Genomic DNA, 13,331 nt, shown 5'->3' on the forward strand with positions numbered 1-13,331 from the left:
GTTACCTAGGGAGATGGTGGAATCTCCATCCTTACAAGTTTTTAAGGCCCGGCTTAACAAAGCCCTGGCTGGGATGATTTAGTTGGTGTTGGTCCTGCTTTGAGCAGGGGATTGGACTAGATGACCTCCTGAGGTCTCTTCCAACCCTAGTATTCTATGATTAGCATAAGTAGTTAGCACATAATATAAGGGACCATTCAAGGTAGAGTGGCCCATTTTAATTAATTTAGTTGCACTCGTGCAAAACCCCGTGTGGACACTCAGTCGATCTGCAACTGGCTAATACTGATCTAGCTTAATTTAGGCAGTAAGCTTTGAAGAAGCATCTGAACTTTTGAGTGCTGTTCCAAATCTAATAGGATGACTCTTTTGAGCATAACCTCTTTTGATGAAGGATAATTCCATTGCTCATTTGCAGGGACAGTCCTAGACACAGGCTAAGGAGGGAGCTGCCTCTGGCACCATATCTGAGGAGGTATCTACAAAGCTATTCACCAGCAGACCAGTCCTGGACCAGTCTTCTTTAGCTATGATGTCGCTGGCCTTCTCATCTACCCCTTTCAACAAGTGTCCTAAACTTCTCAGTGGGCTGCAGCAACCTTTGGGTCACCTTTGCATTGTCTGCTATGGCATGATTTTTGAAGCACAGCTGCAGTAAGGACAGGGAACTTTAAGCCCCCACTGCAAATAAGGGGACAGAAACAAGGGGACTCAATACATGTCAAAGGTGAAACTCCGATTAATGTCAGTGGAAGCAGGATTGGGCCCAAAGACAGCATTTTAGAAGAAGAAATGACACCATCCTATGAGGTTGCTGTGAGCACTCCACTTACAAGTCCAAGCAGGACCAAACACCGAGCAGGTAGCAGGAAGGGAACTTGGAGAGATCTTTCCTAACGCAGTGACAGAAACCAACTCCAGTTTTTATGTTGAGGGACTGATTTTACTGCCTTTGAAAGATGTGATTGACGGAGAGGTGTCTTACCAGTCTAAGCATCTAGTCTGTGACACCAACACTCTCCACAGCCACAGGTTGCAATTCAGTCAAATCAGCCTTTATTCTTCTTGGGGTGGATCGGGTTGGAAATATGTATGGGGAGATGAAACTTTAAAAAGCCTAATTCTGTAAAAGGTCTCACAGTGCTTCGTGTTACATACTCAGATGCTACACTTCTGGGGTGACATCCCAGTCCCCTTTCAGCCAATGGCAAAACTCCCACTGACTTTGATGGGGCCAGGATTTCATCCATCCTGCCTCTATACGGACTTAGCTCAATGGACGGCTGTAGCTCAGTGCTGCTCTGTGTATGCAGTTTGGGAGGGAAGGGGCAGTATAAATGTAAATTACTTTAATTGTTATTTTAAACAATTCAGGGCAAACTTCTCCAATTCAGATGCCCAAAGTTGGGCTCCTAAATCCATATTTAGACACCTAAACAAGTGGCCTCATTTTTGAGCAGCAGTCCACTTCCCTCCCTGCAACTCCCCTCTCTAGTCTCACCTTCTTCTCATTCCCACACATCCCGCTTCTCTGATCTAGTTCCCACCACTTCCCCGCTACTTTGCCTCTCTCATTCTCTGATCCCGGAAGACTATTATAATGTCACACCTCTGGTCTGCAGTGGGAAAAGGTGTTAATTAATACACCTTTAGCTAACTCATTTGCTAAACACACCTCATTCTTTCCTGTGAAATGTCTTGTGCATAAGCAAAAGCCTGTGCTGATTTTGCAAACAGCCATCTCTGTGAAACAAGGCGCTCAGAAAACCACCCCTGGGTCTGAAAATCCATGGGAGACTGGGGAAAAAATTGGATCACAAGAAATATCTGATTAAGTACAAACAAATATCTAATGCTGAGCCTTCCAAACTCTGAGAGAAAATCCTTCCAGCCGATCTCAAACACCCCATTATGCAGCTAAATCAGATACTCCAATTTAAAGTTAGAGGGGGTAGAAAACAGGGCAAGGGTGGAAGTCTAGACTCAGACATAACTCTGAAGTCACTACCAGTGCCTCCGCATTAAGTGTATAGGTTTGAGACATATTGATAAATGTGAATACATACAATTTTTACAAGTATCAAAATTAGTCAATTCAAATTTATACATATACAAATTATATGCTTATAATTTTCAAGAAAATGTCTGGAGCCGGATGTGGAGGTGAGGTAGTGGATGATGGTGGAAGGATTCATAGATTCTAGGACTGGAAGGGACCTCGAGAGGTCGAGTCCAGTCCCCTGCCCGCATGGCAGGACCAAATACTGTCTAGACCATCCCTGATAGACATTTATCTAACCTACTCTTAAATATCTCCAGAGATGGAGATTCCACAACCTCCCTGGGCAGTTTATTCCAGTGTTTAACTACCCTGACAGTTAGGAACTTTTTCCTAATGTCCTGCTGCAGTTTAAGCCTATTGCTTCTTGTTCTATCCTTAGAGGCTAAGGTGAACAAGTTTTCTCCCTCCTCCTTATGACACCCTTTTAGATACCTGAAAACTGCTATCATGTCCCCTCTCAGTCTTCTCTTTTCCAAACTAAACAAACCCAATTCTTTCAGCCTTCCTTCATAGGTCATGTTCTCAAGACCTTTAATCATTCTTGTTGCTCTTCTCTGGACCCTCTCCAATTTCTCCACATCTTTCTTGAAATGCGGTGCCCAGAACTGGACACAATATTCCAGCTGAGGCCTAACCATAGCAGAGTAGAGCGGAAGAATGACTTCTCGTATCTTGCTCACAACACACCTGTTAATACATCCCAGAATCATGTTTGCTTTTGTTGCAACAGCATCACACTGTTGACTCATATTTAGCTTGTGGTCCACCAGAACCCCTAGATCCCTTTCTGCCGTACTCCTTCCTAGACAGTCTCTTCCCATTCTGTATGTGTGAAACTGATTGTTCCTTCCTAAGTGGAGCACTTTGCATTTGTCTTTGTTAAACTTCATCCTGTTTACCTCAGACCATTTCTCCAATTTGTCCAGATCATTTTGAATTATGACCCTGTCCTCCAAAGCAGTTGCAATCCCTCCCAGTTTGGTATCATCTGCAAACTTAATAAGCATACTTTCTATGCCAATATCTAAGTCGTTAATGAAGATATTGAACACAGCCAGTCCCAAAACAGATCCCTGTGGAACCCCACTTGTTATGCCGTTCCAGCAGGATTGGGAACCATTAATAACAACTCTCTGAGTACGGTTATCCAGCCAGTTATGCACCCACCTTATAGTAGCCCCCTCTAAATTGTATTTGCCTAGTTTATCGATAAGAATATCATGCGAGACCGTATCAAATGCCTTACTAAAGTCTAGGTATAACACATCCACAGCTTCTCCCTTATCCACAAGACTCGTTATCCTATTGAAGAAAGCTATCAGATTGGTTTGACACGATTTGTTCTTTACAAATCCATGCTGGCTATTCCCTATCACCTTACCACCTTCCAAGTGTTTGCAGATGATTTCCTTAATTACTTGCTCCATTATCTTCCCTGGCACAGAAGTTAAACTAACTGGTCTGTAGTTTCCTGGGTTGTTTTTATTTCCCTTTTTATAGATGGGCACTATATTTGCCCTTTTTCAGTCTTCTGGAATCTCTCCCATCTCCCATGATTTTCCAAAGATAATAGCTAGAGGCTCAGATACCTCCTCAATTAGCTCCTTGAGTATTCTAGGATGCATTTCATCAGGCCCTGGTGACTTGCAGGCATCTAACTTTTCTAAGTGATTTTTAACTTGTTCTTTTTTTATTTTATCTGCTAAACCTACCCCCTTCCCATTAGCATTCACTATGTTAGGCATTCCTTCAGACTTCTCGGTGAAGACCGAAACAAAGAAGTCATTAAGTATCTCTGCCATTTCCAAGTTTCCTGTTACTGTTTCTACCTCTTCACTGAGCAGTGGGCCTACCCTGTCTTTGGTCTTCCTCTTGCTTCTAATGTATTGATAAAAAGTCTTCTTGTTTCCCTTTATTCCTGTAGCTAGTTTGAGCTCATTTTGTGCCTTTGCCTTTCTAATCTTGCCCCTGCATTCCTGTGTTGTTTGCCTATATACATCCTTTGTAATCTGTCCTAGTTTCCATTTTTTATATGACTCCTTTTTATTTTTTAGATCATGCAAGATCTCATGGTTAAGCCAAGGTGGTCTTTTTGCCACATTTTCTATCTTTCCTAACCAGCAGAATAGCTTGCTTTTGGGCCCTGTGGTGGGGCGACTGCCCCACATCCAGAGAGAGTAGGCCGCGGCAGGCCTAGGCGCCTGCGCAGGCGCGCGGCCAATCAGGAAAGGGCTTACTGGGAGCCAATCAGAAGGCAGATTGGGGCCAGCCAATCAGGGCCCGCCTCAGCCATATAAAGACTGCCCAGAGCAGGAGCAGTCAGTCTGTCCCAGGCCTTCAGAGGGGAAGGTCTGTCTCCAGAGCTGGGAGTCCAGCACCGCGGACAGCGCAGTGCAGGCCAGCCTGAGAGAGTAGGAGAAGGCCCTACTCCATAGCCTGCCAGGCAGCAGGCCTGGGAGGAGGAGGCCTAGCGTAGAGAAGGGCTGTTGGGGAAGCGGTCCAGAGGGATAGTCAGATAGTTGTTTCCCCCTCCCCCCCGGAAGGGGGTGTGAATGGACAAAGGGACACTGTCGGAGGACAGTGTTCCAGAAGAGGACGCTGACGTTGGGAGCAACGCAAGTCCGTGCACCCCACAAAGGCGAGACGACAGGCGGGACGCCACCCAAAGAGGGCGCTCTACTGGCTCAAACTAATTCCCCGAGACGACCAGGAGGAGGCACCGCAGCGGTGAGCTACTGACCCTGTCACAGGCCCTTAATAGTGTCCCTTTGAAAAACTGCCAACTCTCCTCAGTTGTTTTTCCCCTCAGTCTTGATTCCCATGGGACCTTACCTATCAGCTCTCTGAGCTTATCAAAATCCGCCTTCCTGAAATCCATTGTCTCTATTTTGCTGTTCTCCCTTCTACCCTTCCTTAGAATTGCAAACTCTATGATTTCATGATCACTTTCACCCGAGCTGCCTTCTACTTTCAAATTCTCAACGAGTTCCTCCCTATTTGTTAAAATCAAGTCTAGAACAGTTTCCCCCCAGTAGCTTTTTCAACCTTCTGAAATAAAAAGTTGTCTGCAATGCTGTCCAAGAACTTGTTGGATAGTCTGTGCCCCGCTGTGTTATTTTCCCAACATATATTTGGATAGTTGAAGTCCCCCATCACCACCAAATCTAGGGCTTTGGATGATTTTGTTAGTTGTTTAAAAAAAGCCTCATCCACCTCTTCCACCTGGTTAGGTGACCTGTAGTAGACTCCTAGCATGACGTCACCCTTGTTTTTTACCCCTTTTAGCCTAACCCAGAGACTCTCAACACTTCTTCTTAGGACTTAAATCAGGGTCTCAGGAATAGAGCTGACTGAGGAAACAATCAAGTCTGCTTTGTTTTGAAGTTTACACTCTCAGAAGAGACAGCTTCAAATGATGCTGAAACTTCTTGGTGCTCAAGATTGCAATGTTCTTGCTGCTTCATGTGCAGCAGTGCCATTGAAGTCGTTAACTGCTGTACAAGCTAGCATGCAACTATGGGACCTTTAAGGAGCAGTGACAGTTGAGGGTCAACTCATCTACCAATGAGACCTCTCGACACATGAGTTCAATCTCACACTCAAGTTCAGTCCCACCATCTAACTGGCTGGTTTCTTGCTCTGGTGAAGACACTGGACAACCATCACCCGTATTAGGCTGTTACATGGAAGATACCTGCACCTGATGCACAAATGGAGCATCAAGAATTTGCCATGGTGTGAATGTGGAGACCTCCTGACCATCGGACACATTGAACAAGTGCCCCATCTCTTCATTTCCAGGAGGTATCACAAAGATGCACTCTACATCTCCTGAAGCCCTCGAATGGATTTCACACCTTTCTATTAACTTGTCAATGTTGCTATTTCCATACGAAAGAAGTCTCACACTACTATCTCATTACAACCTATAGAACTGTAACATGCAAATTAGCTCTAGAGAAAAAGTAATGATTGGGTGAGTTACTTCTTGTGTTACAGTGGTTCCAGTTAGAAGTAATCTAAGCTGTTGACCTGGCCATCTCTATGTCCTATATTATGGAGGTGCCAGTCCTGGCTTCACAGTTGAGTTAAGTTTTGTACCTGAAGCAGACATTCAATCTCTTTTTTTATATATTTAAAAATACCATATCCTCCCCAAGTTAGAGCACACGCTTTTTGAGAGTAGAATGAATGTACTGAGAAATTACAAATCTATTAATTAGTTTTTGAGTTAAAAATAATGCAAAACTGTTCCTCTAAGAAATGTAGCTACCTGTGAATGTGATGATGAGAAGGATGGAGAAACTGAGTCAAACACTCCAGCTGCCATGCTCCACTGTCACAATGCAAGTCAGCTCTAAACCCAGTTCAGTTGTCCAGTATGTTCTGACAGCTTTGTGCAGCTCTGGAATGTCACAACGCTGCCAGAGCACACAGGTGAATCTAGTCCTAAAAGATCAGCATTTTAAAAATTATTTAAAATTGATACTACATATCTTCAAAACATCAGAACTATCACATTCTTGTTGGGTTTCTTGTTCGTGTATGACATTTTTAATCATTAAAAAAACCCAAGTTAATTCTCAAACAGAAACCATGTTAAGACAGAGCTAAGAAAGATGGTACATATCAATAGTTGAAGGTAAAATACATTGCGGAGGTCGAAATTATCCCCAGAACAATGCCCTTTAGTGCCATCATGAGGGAGGAAATAGAAAACATCTGTGCCTTTAAAAATAGTTTCCTCCCACCTCCTCTTTTGCCCAATACCTAAGTCAAGGGGAAATAGCATTAATTCCAAAGTCCTCTCAGAATATCTGTCTATTAAGGACTGGCTCCTGTCATTGTTTTATTTTCCCCAAACATCTCTCATAAAGAGCAGATGTAAAAGGAGAACCTTTGAAGCAACCTATTTAGCTGATGGCCGACAGTTAAATCCACATTCTAATGCATGCCAAGATTAACCCTTCAGAGATTTGCTCCCCGTCCCTACAAGGCCAGCTGTGATAGGGCAGTAGAACTCACATAGTGCAGTATTATTTCTCTTTTCCATTTGTGGATTTTTATGCATCAAAAGATCCACCCCTCTTCCCTCTAGGCTGCTATCTTTTACCAACACCTTTATCATAATAATTCTTTGCAATGAGGCGGTGTCAGCCCCTGGATAGTATACTGGACTAAGAGTCAGGAGACAAAGATTATATTCCTGGCTTTGCAATCAGCTCTGTGATCTTGGGAAAGTTTCTATGCCTTGGTATCTCCATCTGAGAATGGGGACCATGAGATTTACTGTCTTTGGTTATGTACTTTGAGATCTTTGGATATAAGAGTTAAGAGCTAAGCATAATTATTAGTTGTACTCCCTTTGGGGATCTTTCATCTAAAGATTTCAAAATGTTTTACATTTATTAGGTATGCCTCACAACATCTTTGAAAATAAGGATTAGCCTTATTTTACAGATGGAGAAACCAAGGCACAGAGCAGCTAAGTGACTTGGCTAAGGCCAAGTAGTGAGACAGTAGCAGAGATAGAAACAGAAATTGGGAGTTCTGGTGCCCTTTCTGCTCTAACCACTAGAAAACACATCCTCCCTTTCTTGGGTCTGCAGTATAATGGTTAAAAAAATATTGTGCATTACAAGTCCATGAACAGTAATAATAGTCTCTCATTAAGTTTGACAGATGAGCTACAGTCATTATTATTATTATATTGTGGGTACTGAGACCAAAAAATATAATTTAAAATGGTTTTATGGAGCTTTTTGAGTTATGTCATATAAATGTAAAAATATTCAGCATTATCTGTGCCAAAAGAACAAACACTATCCAGCAATTTCTTTTCCTTCACTTTAAAGATTTATATCCAGATTCAGCCCTGGGATGGATGTTTCCAACTTCTGTTGAAGTCAGTGGGAGCTGAGCAAAATCTGGCCATCCTAAATTACTGTGTTTAATACAAGCAACCATCCTGTACACTCTAAGCAGCTAATGGTCTGGGAGAAAAGAAATTATCTTTATTCTAAAAGCCAGGGTAGCTATTAAATATTGCTGTCCTAAGCGAGGAAACCTCCTAATTCTTATTTAATCAATAATGATATGAAGAGAAACATACAAGAAACTACCTGCAACAGATGGACAGATGCTGCATCCAAAATAGTCCAAAATCTCGGATAGCTTTCCCTGAAACCTGTAGCCTAAGTCTTCATAGCCACAAACTTCCCAGTGAAGTGCAGGGTTGGTTTGTTTTTTGATTTCTTTCTTTTTGCTGCTTTGTTTATGTTTCGTAACTAAGCACTCAGTAGTCTGGCAAGTGGCTAAGCAAGTGAACAATAAGTTCCCTTCTCTCAGTTGCACGCCCAGCCTAGCACCTCCTGGGTTGGAGTTGCTGCATGTTGTTTATGCTTTTTTTTTTTTTTTTTTTTTTTTGGACAGTTCACCCTCCAGTTGAAGCAGTCAGCTTTTAGCAGCTGGCTGAATGGGAATCTGTGGGGCCGTGGGCATGTAAGAACTCAATTGGATTACCTGACGCACAAGGCAGCCTTAGCTCCAAAGCTCAGCAGCCAGTCAGCAGGCTGATGTCACTTTCAGACCACAGCCAGTCCAAAGAAGGAGAATGTGCACCAAAGAGGCAACTGACAGCCTAAGGTGGACAGCCTTTGTTTTATGATAAGGAAAATTGTCAGTCCTGAAGGATACCGATGAGGGCTTTGGAGACACATCCTAGGAGAAAAAACAAGTGAAAGTTACAAGGGAAAACAACTGATTGGATTGCAATGCAACGCTCAAAATAGGAAGAGAAAAATCAAAGAAAATCCTGTAATACCACAGGACAGGTCTGACTTGGGACTAGAGCACATGGAGAGGAAGGGATGTGAAAGCAGGGAAGCTCCCTGCAAGGCAGGTCTGAGGTGAGCACCAGAATGTAGAGAGGAAATAGCAACATAGGAGAAGGATTTCTTGGACTGATTTGATCAAACCCTCACATTCATTGTTTTTTTAAAAACTTCCAAAATATATTTCCTTTAACATTTTATTTCATTCCTTCAGGCTTTGAGTAGTTTCCTACTGGTTTGAGTTGAATGGTGTAAAACAGGTGATTTATTTTGGAGATTTAAAATAAGTTACATCAATAGATATCTTTTATCCCCAAATACCTACACCACTACCAAAACACAGCCACCTCTGGGGTAGCATTGTGGGAAGGAATGAAACATACTGAGGCAAACATGGCTCTTGTAAAAAGAACCATGGCATCTTTAAAGTTCATGCAGCGTGGCTAGAGCCTTCTTTTTAAAGAATATTCACAGAGAGTACATTGCATGGATTTCGATTTCATGACACACCAGAATGAAGACCTGATACAACACAGAGCATATGGACGAAAGGCCAAAATTTATATTAACAAACTACCCAAAGGTAACTGTTAGCTAGCCCTTGCAGTCCAGTTATAAGGCAGACACGAGTCAAGACATACTTACCACCTTCATTCGAGTATCAGAAGCTGAAGCAAACCCTACTCCGTTCTCATCCTCCTCAACTTGTCAGCTGCCTTGGGAACTGTTGATCATACTTTTCTTCTTGATATCTTGTCCTCCCTTGGCTTCTAAGACTCTCTCCGCTCACCTCTCTAATTGCACCTTCCACAGGGCTCTGTCCTTGGTCCCCTTCTCTTCTTCCTCTGCACCTCACATCTGAGGAATCTAATCCGCAAACACAAATTCAACTTTCATTTCTATGCTGACAACTCACAGATCTACCTCTCTACTCCAGACCTCTCTCCTTCCATCCAAACTAAAATCTCTGAGTCATCTTTGACTCAGCCCTCTCTCTAGACCCTCACGTCCAGGAGGTATCTAAAACTTGCTGAGTCTTTCTAAATAACACCTCTGAGATACAGCCCTCCCTATCCACCCACACAGCTAAAACTTTTGTTCCGGCTGTCATCATTTCATGTCTCAATTACTCCAGCCTCCTCTTCTCTGGCCTTGACAAATGCAATCCTGACCTGCTCGTATCCATTCAGAATGCTGCTGTAAAAATCATTTTTGTAGCTTACCATTTTACCTGTATCACCGCTCTCTTTGCATTCCACCACTAGCTTCCTTTTCTCCATTGCTTGTCTTCTCTTACAAGGCCCTTCATAGCCTATCCCCAACATACCTAGCACGTCTCATTCACTATTGAAATGTCAGCTCCCATCTCCGATCTCCTCATGAGGCCAGCCTCCATCACCCACTTCTTACATTTTCAAACAAGCCCTTCCGTGCTTGCTCCCATACAAAACCCGCTCAAAAATGGGTAGGCAGCTGGTGTTCTGAGGCCATCCTGCTGACCATTACTGTCTCATTGTTTCTTTGTACTCTCCTCTTTGTCTCTCTGAATTCATCTCTGGTCTCTTGTCTTGTGCTTAGATTGCAAGCTCTTTGGGAGCAACGACAGTCTGCTTTGAGGTTGTACAGCACCTAGCACAATGGGATCCTGTCGATGACTGGGGCTGCTAGATGCTACCATAATACAAATCATAAAGTAGCGTCTGAAGATTAGGATTCAAACATAGTCCTCTAGCAGAGTCAACCTGATTGCCTTTCTCAAGGAAGTACCTGTCAGGGTCTGTGGAAGATCAGTGTCGGCCACCAGGACACGGGCAGTGTGGCCTGATGGTCAGCACAGTGTTCAGGAACTGGAAGCCAATGGGCAGTACCAGTGTCAGGAGCCAAGTGTCAGAGCTGTGGTCAGACAGGACAGAGGAGCCGAAGCCAAGGGGCAGTGCTGAGTCAGATGCCAAAGAGCCAAAGCCGGGGGTCAGAGGTGGAGAAGTTGGACACCAGCGTGACAGGGTTCAGGGCTGGAACAAGGCTAAGGGCAGGAGCCAGGAACAGGGTAGGGTGGAAGTCAGGAATCCAGGACAAGGCTAGGAGCCAGGTGGCAGACAGCAGGGTTTGTAGCAGCAGCAAGCCAGGATCCACCTTATTGCACAGACAATTTCCTGTGTCTCATTCTAGTTTAAATAGTGTACTCAGCCCAATCAGGGACTCCGGAGCTCCTCCAATCAGGTGGGCAGTACCTTTAGTGGAGCATAAGGCCTTAGGGCTCCCAATTCTCCAGTGATTAGTAGAGCCATTACATAATATTTGGATGGGGCAGTGGCCCAAGAGTCTGTGGGCCCAGGTCAGGACCCGCACATCCTCACAGTATCTCAATTTAGGGAAAAGGTCCCCCCATCAATCCATTCCTGCTATAGGACTACACAGCCAGCCCACCAAGAGACTCAGCTAGTGCCCTGTATGGCTCAATCCCCCCACATGAATAAAAAAAAACCCTTCTAACCATGACCACATACCCACACTGAAGGTTTCTAACCAACTGCTGCTCCATCTCTGTACAACATTCCTTAAGAACTGAACACTAGTGACCATGGGTGATGTGCATGCTTAGGTGACAGTTGGGACCCTGAACATCCCTCTATCATCTTGCAGGCCACAAAGTCTTTCCAATAGGTCCTAATGCCATTCCATTTGTGAGAGGAGAGACAGCGGACAAGTGGAAGGCCACTGTTGAGCTAGGGAAACCCTGAGCACCCGGCTGAGTGCAACATGGTCCTCTGGTGTGGGCCACTCCTACGTGTAAACATAGCATAAAAGGCGTGTGCCTGCTTTTTCTGTGGATAAGGACAGTGGGGAATAGATAGCACTACTTATAATGGTTTATTTGGGAGGTCCCAAATGAAGTTTATGGTGATAATTCTATAAGGGTGTTTGTACAGTTAATAGTGAGGTTTGCTGAATCACTTTTCTAGAAATAATCTGTTGTGTGAGTTTGCCCTATTATAATAAAGTTAATAATAATACCTACTATGTCAGGTGCAAACATACTATGTCAGGTGCAAACATAGATTTTATTAACTAATAAACGTATCTAAATATTGTCACCCCATTGCTATAATAGACTTAACCACCGCAGTTATGAACCCCTGGGGCCAGATTCTAATCTCACCTCCCAGGTAAATCAAGACTAGCTCCACTGACTTCAACAATTATTCTGGATTTACACCTTGTTAATGAGATCAGAATCTGGCTCATGGTTTGTCTTCCTGTGTCCGAAAAGAACTTTCCTTTGAAAACAAAGCAATTGCAGAAAATTCATTCATGCGTTGCACAGGTTTGAATCTAAATGGTATTTCAGAGTCATAAACACACCTCTCTCAGAAACAGAATATTACCATGTGAAACCTGCAACTGGTTTATTATGCATCCATAGTACCCTTTATTGGATGACAATGATAGATGCGCATGGCAAAGTTTACATAACTAGACTACTGTGTAAGAAGGTTAACTAGATTGAAAGATTGTTTATCCTGGTGGAGGAATTGCTGGATGAAGGCTTAAAACTCCCTTATGTTCCATCCAGCTTTCTGAGAACTGGCAGGGGTCAGAATCCAATTATTCTCTGACATTAATGCCTTTTCATCCCAGCAGTGAGGCTGAAGAGTGGGAAGCACTTAACATTTACTTAAAGGTAAGGATTATTATTTACACCTCAGCAAAGGCTGGTTCCTACAAGCTGCTAAAAGGGCAGCCACAGGACCGCTCAGGTCCAGGGGGACTAACACTGCTAATGTAGGGTTTATTGCTTTTGGTCTAGGGTTGCATAGTACAAGGTGTAGCCGTGCCTTTGTGAGTCACAACTCAGAATGCCAAATTCAGGACAAACTGCTGAGAAATAGGGCAAACAGAACCCAAAACCGGTGGTTATTCTTCCATAAGATATACCAAACCAACAATAAAAGTAAACTTCTGTCTCACACACTGGCTAACAAGAAGTCAGGAGAGCAGTTTCCTTAGATACTTCAGTCCTTGTATCACCACCAGAAACACTGGATTTAAAGATGAGTGGTTCTTTAAAACCAGGCTCATCAAAGAAAAGGTACTTCTGATTCCCAAAGGACCCGCCACATACCCAGGTCAATATATAACTCAGATCTTACCCCAATATCCTGCTGTTGCCAATCCTTTAGTATCTAAAATCTAAAGGTTTATTTATAAAAAGAAAGGTGAGAATTAAAATTGGTTAAAGGAATCAAATACATACTATAAATGCAAAGTTCTTGGTTCAGGCTTTTAGCAGTGGTGAAAAATTTATTTCACCAATTTAGCTGGCTTAAGTCAAATCTCTGGTTGCTTCCAAATCATTGGAAGGACCTCAGTCCCTTGGTTAGAATGCTCCCATTAGTATAAGTCCATAGTCCAGAGGTTTGAGCAGGAAAGAGGTT

General features: G+C 43.3%; 1 protein-coding gene across 1 annotated transcript in view; it reads right to left on the reverse strand.

Moving 5' to 3' along the window:
- Positions 1-13,331, reverse strand: part of FRMPD2 (FERM and PDZ domain containing 2) — a 161,744-nt gene that overhangs the window by 132,564 nt on the left and 15,849 nt on the right. Inside the window, exons 2-3 of the mRNA XM_065553623.1 lie at positions 9,541-9,762; positions 8,185-8,782 (exon numbers count right to left, since the gene is read on the reverse strand). The gene's annotated coding sequence lies outside the window, so the exon portion shown is untranslated. The remainder of the gene's footprint in view (positions 1-8,184; positions 8,783-9,540; positions 9,763-13,331) is intronic.

This window comes from Chrysemys picta, chromosome 7, assembly GCF_011386835.1.
Source record: "Chrysemys picta bellii isolate R12L10 chromosome 7, ASM1138683v2, whole genome shotgun sequence".
NCBI classification, from domain to species: domain Eukaryota; kingdom Metazoa; phylum Chordata; order Testudines; family Emydidae; genus Chrysemys; species Chrysemys picta.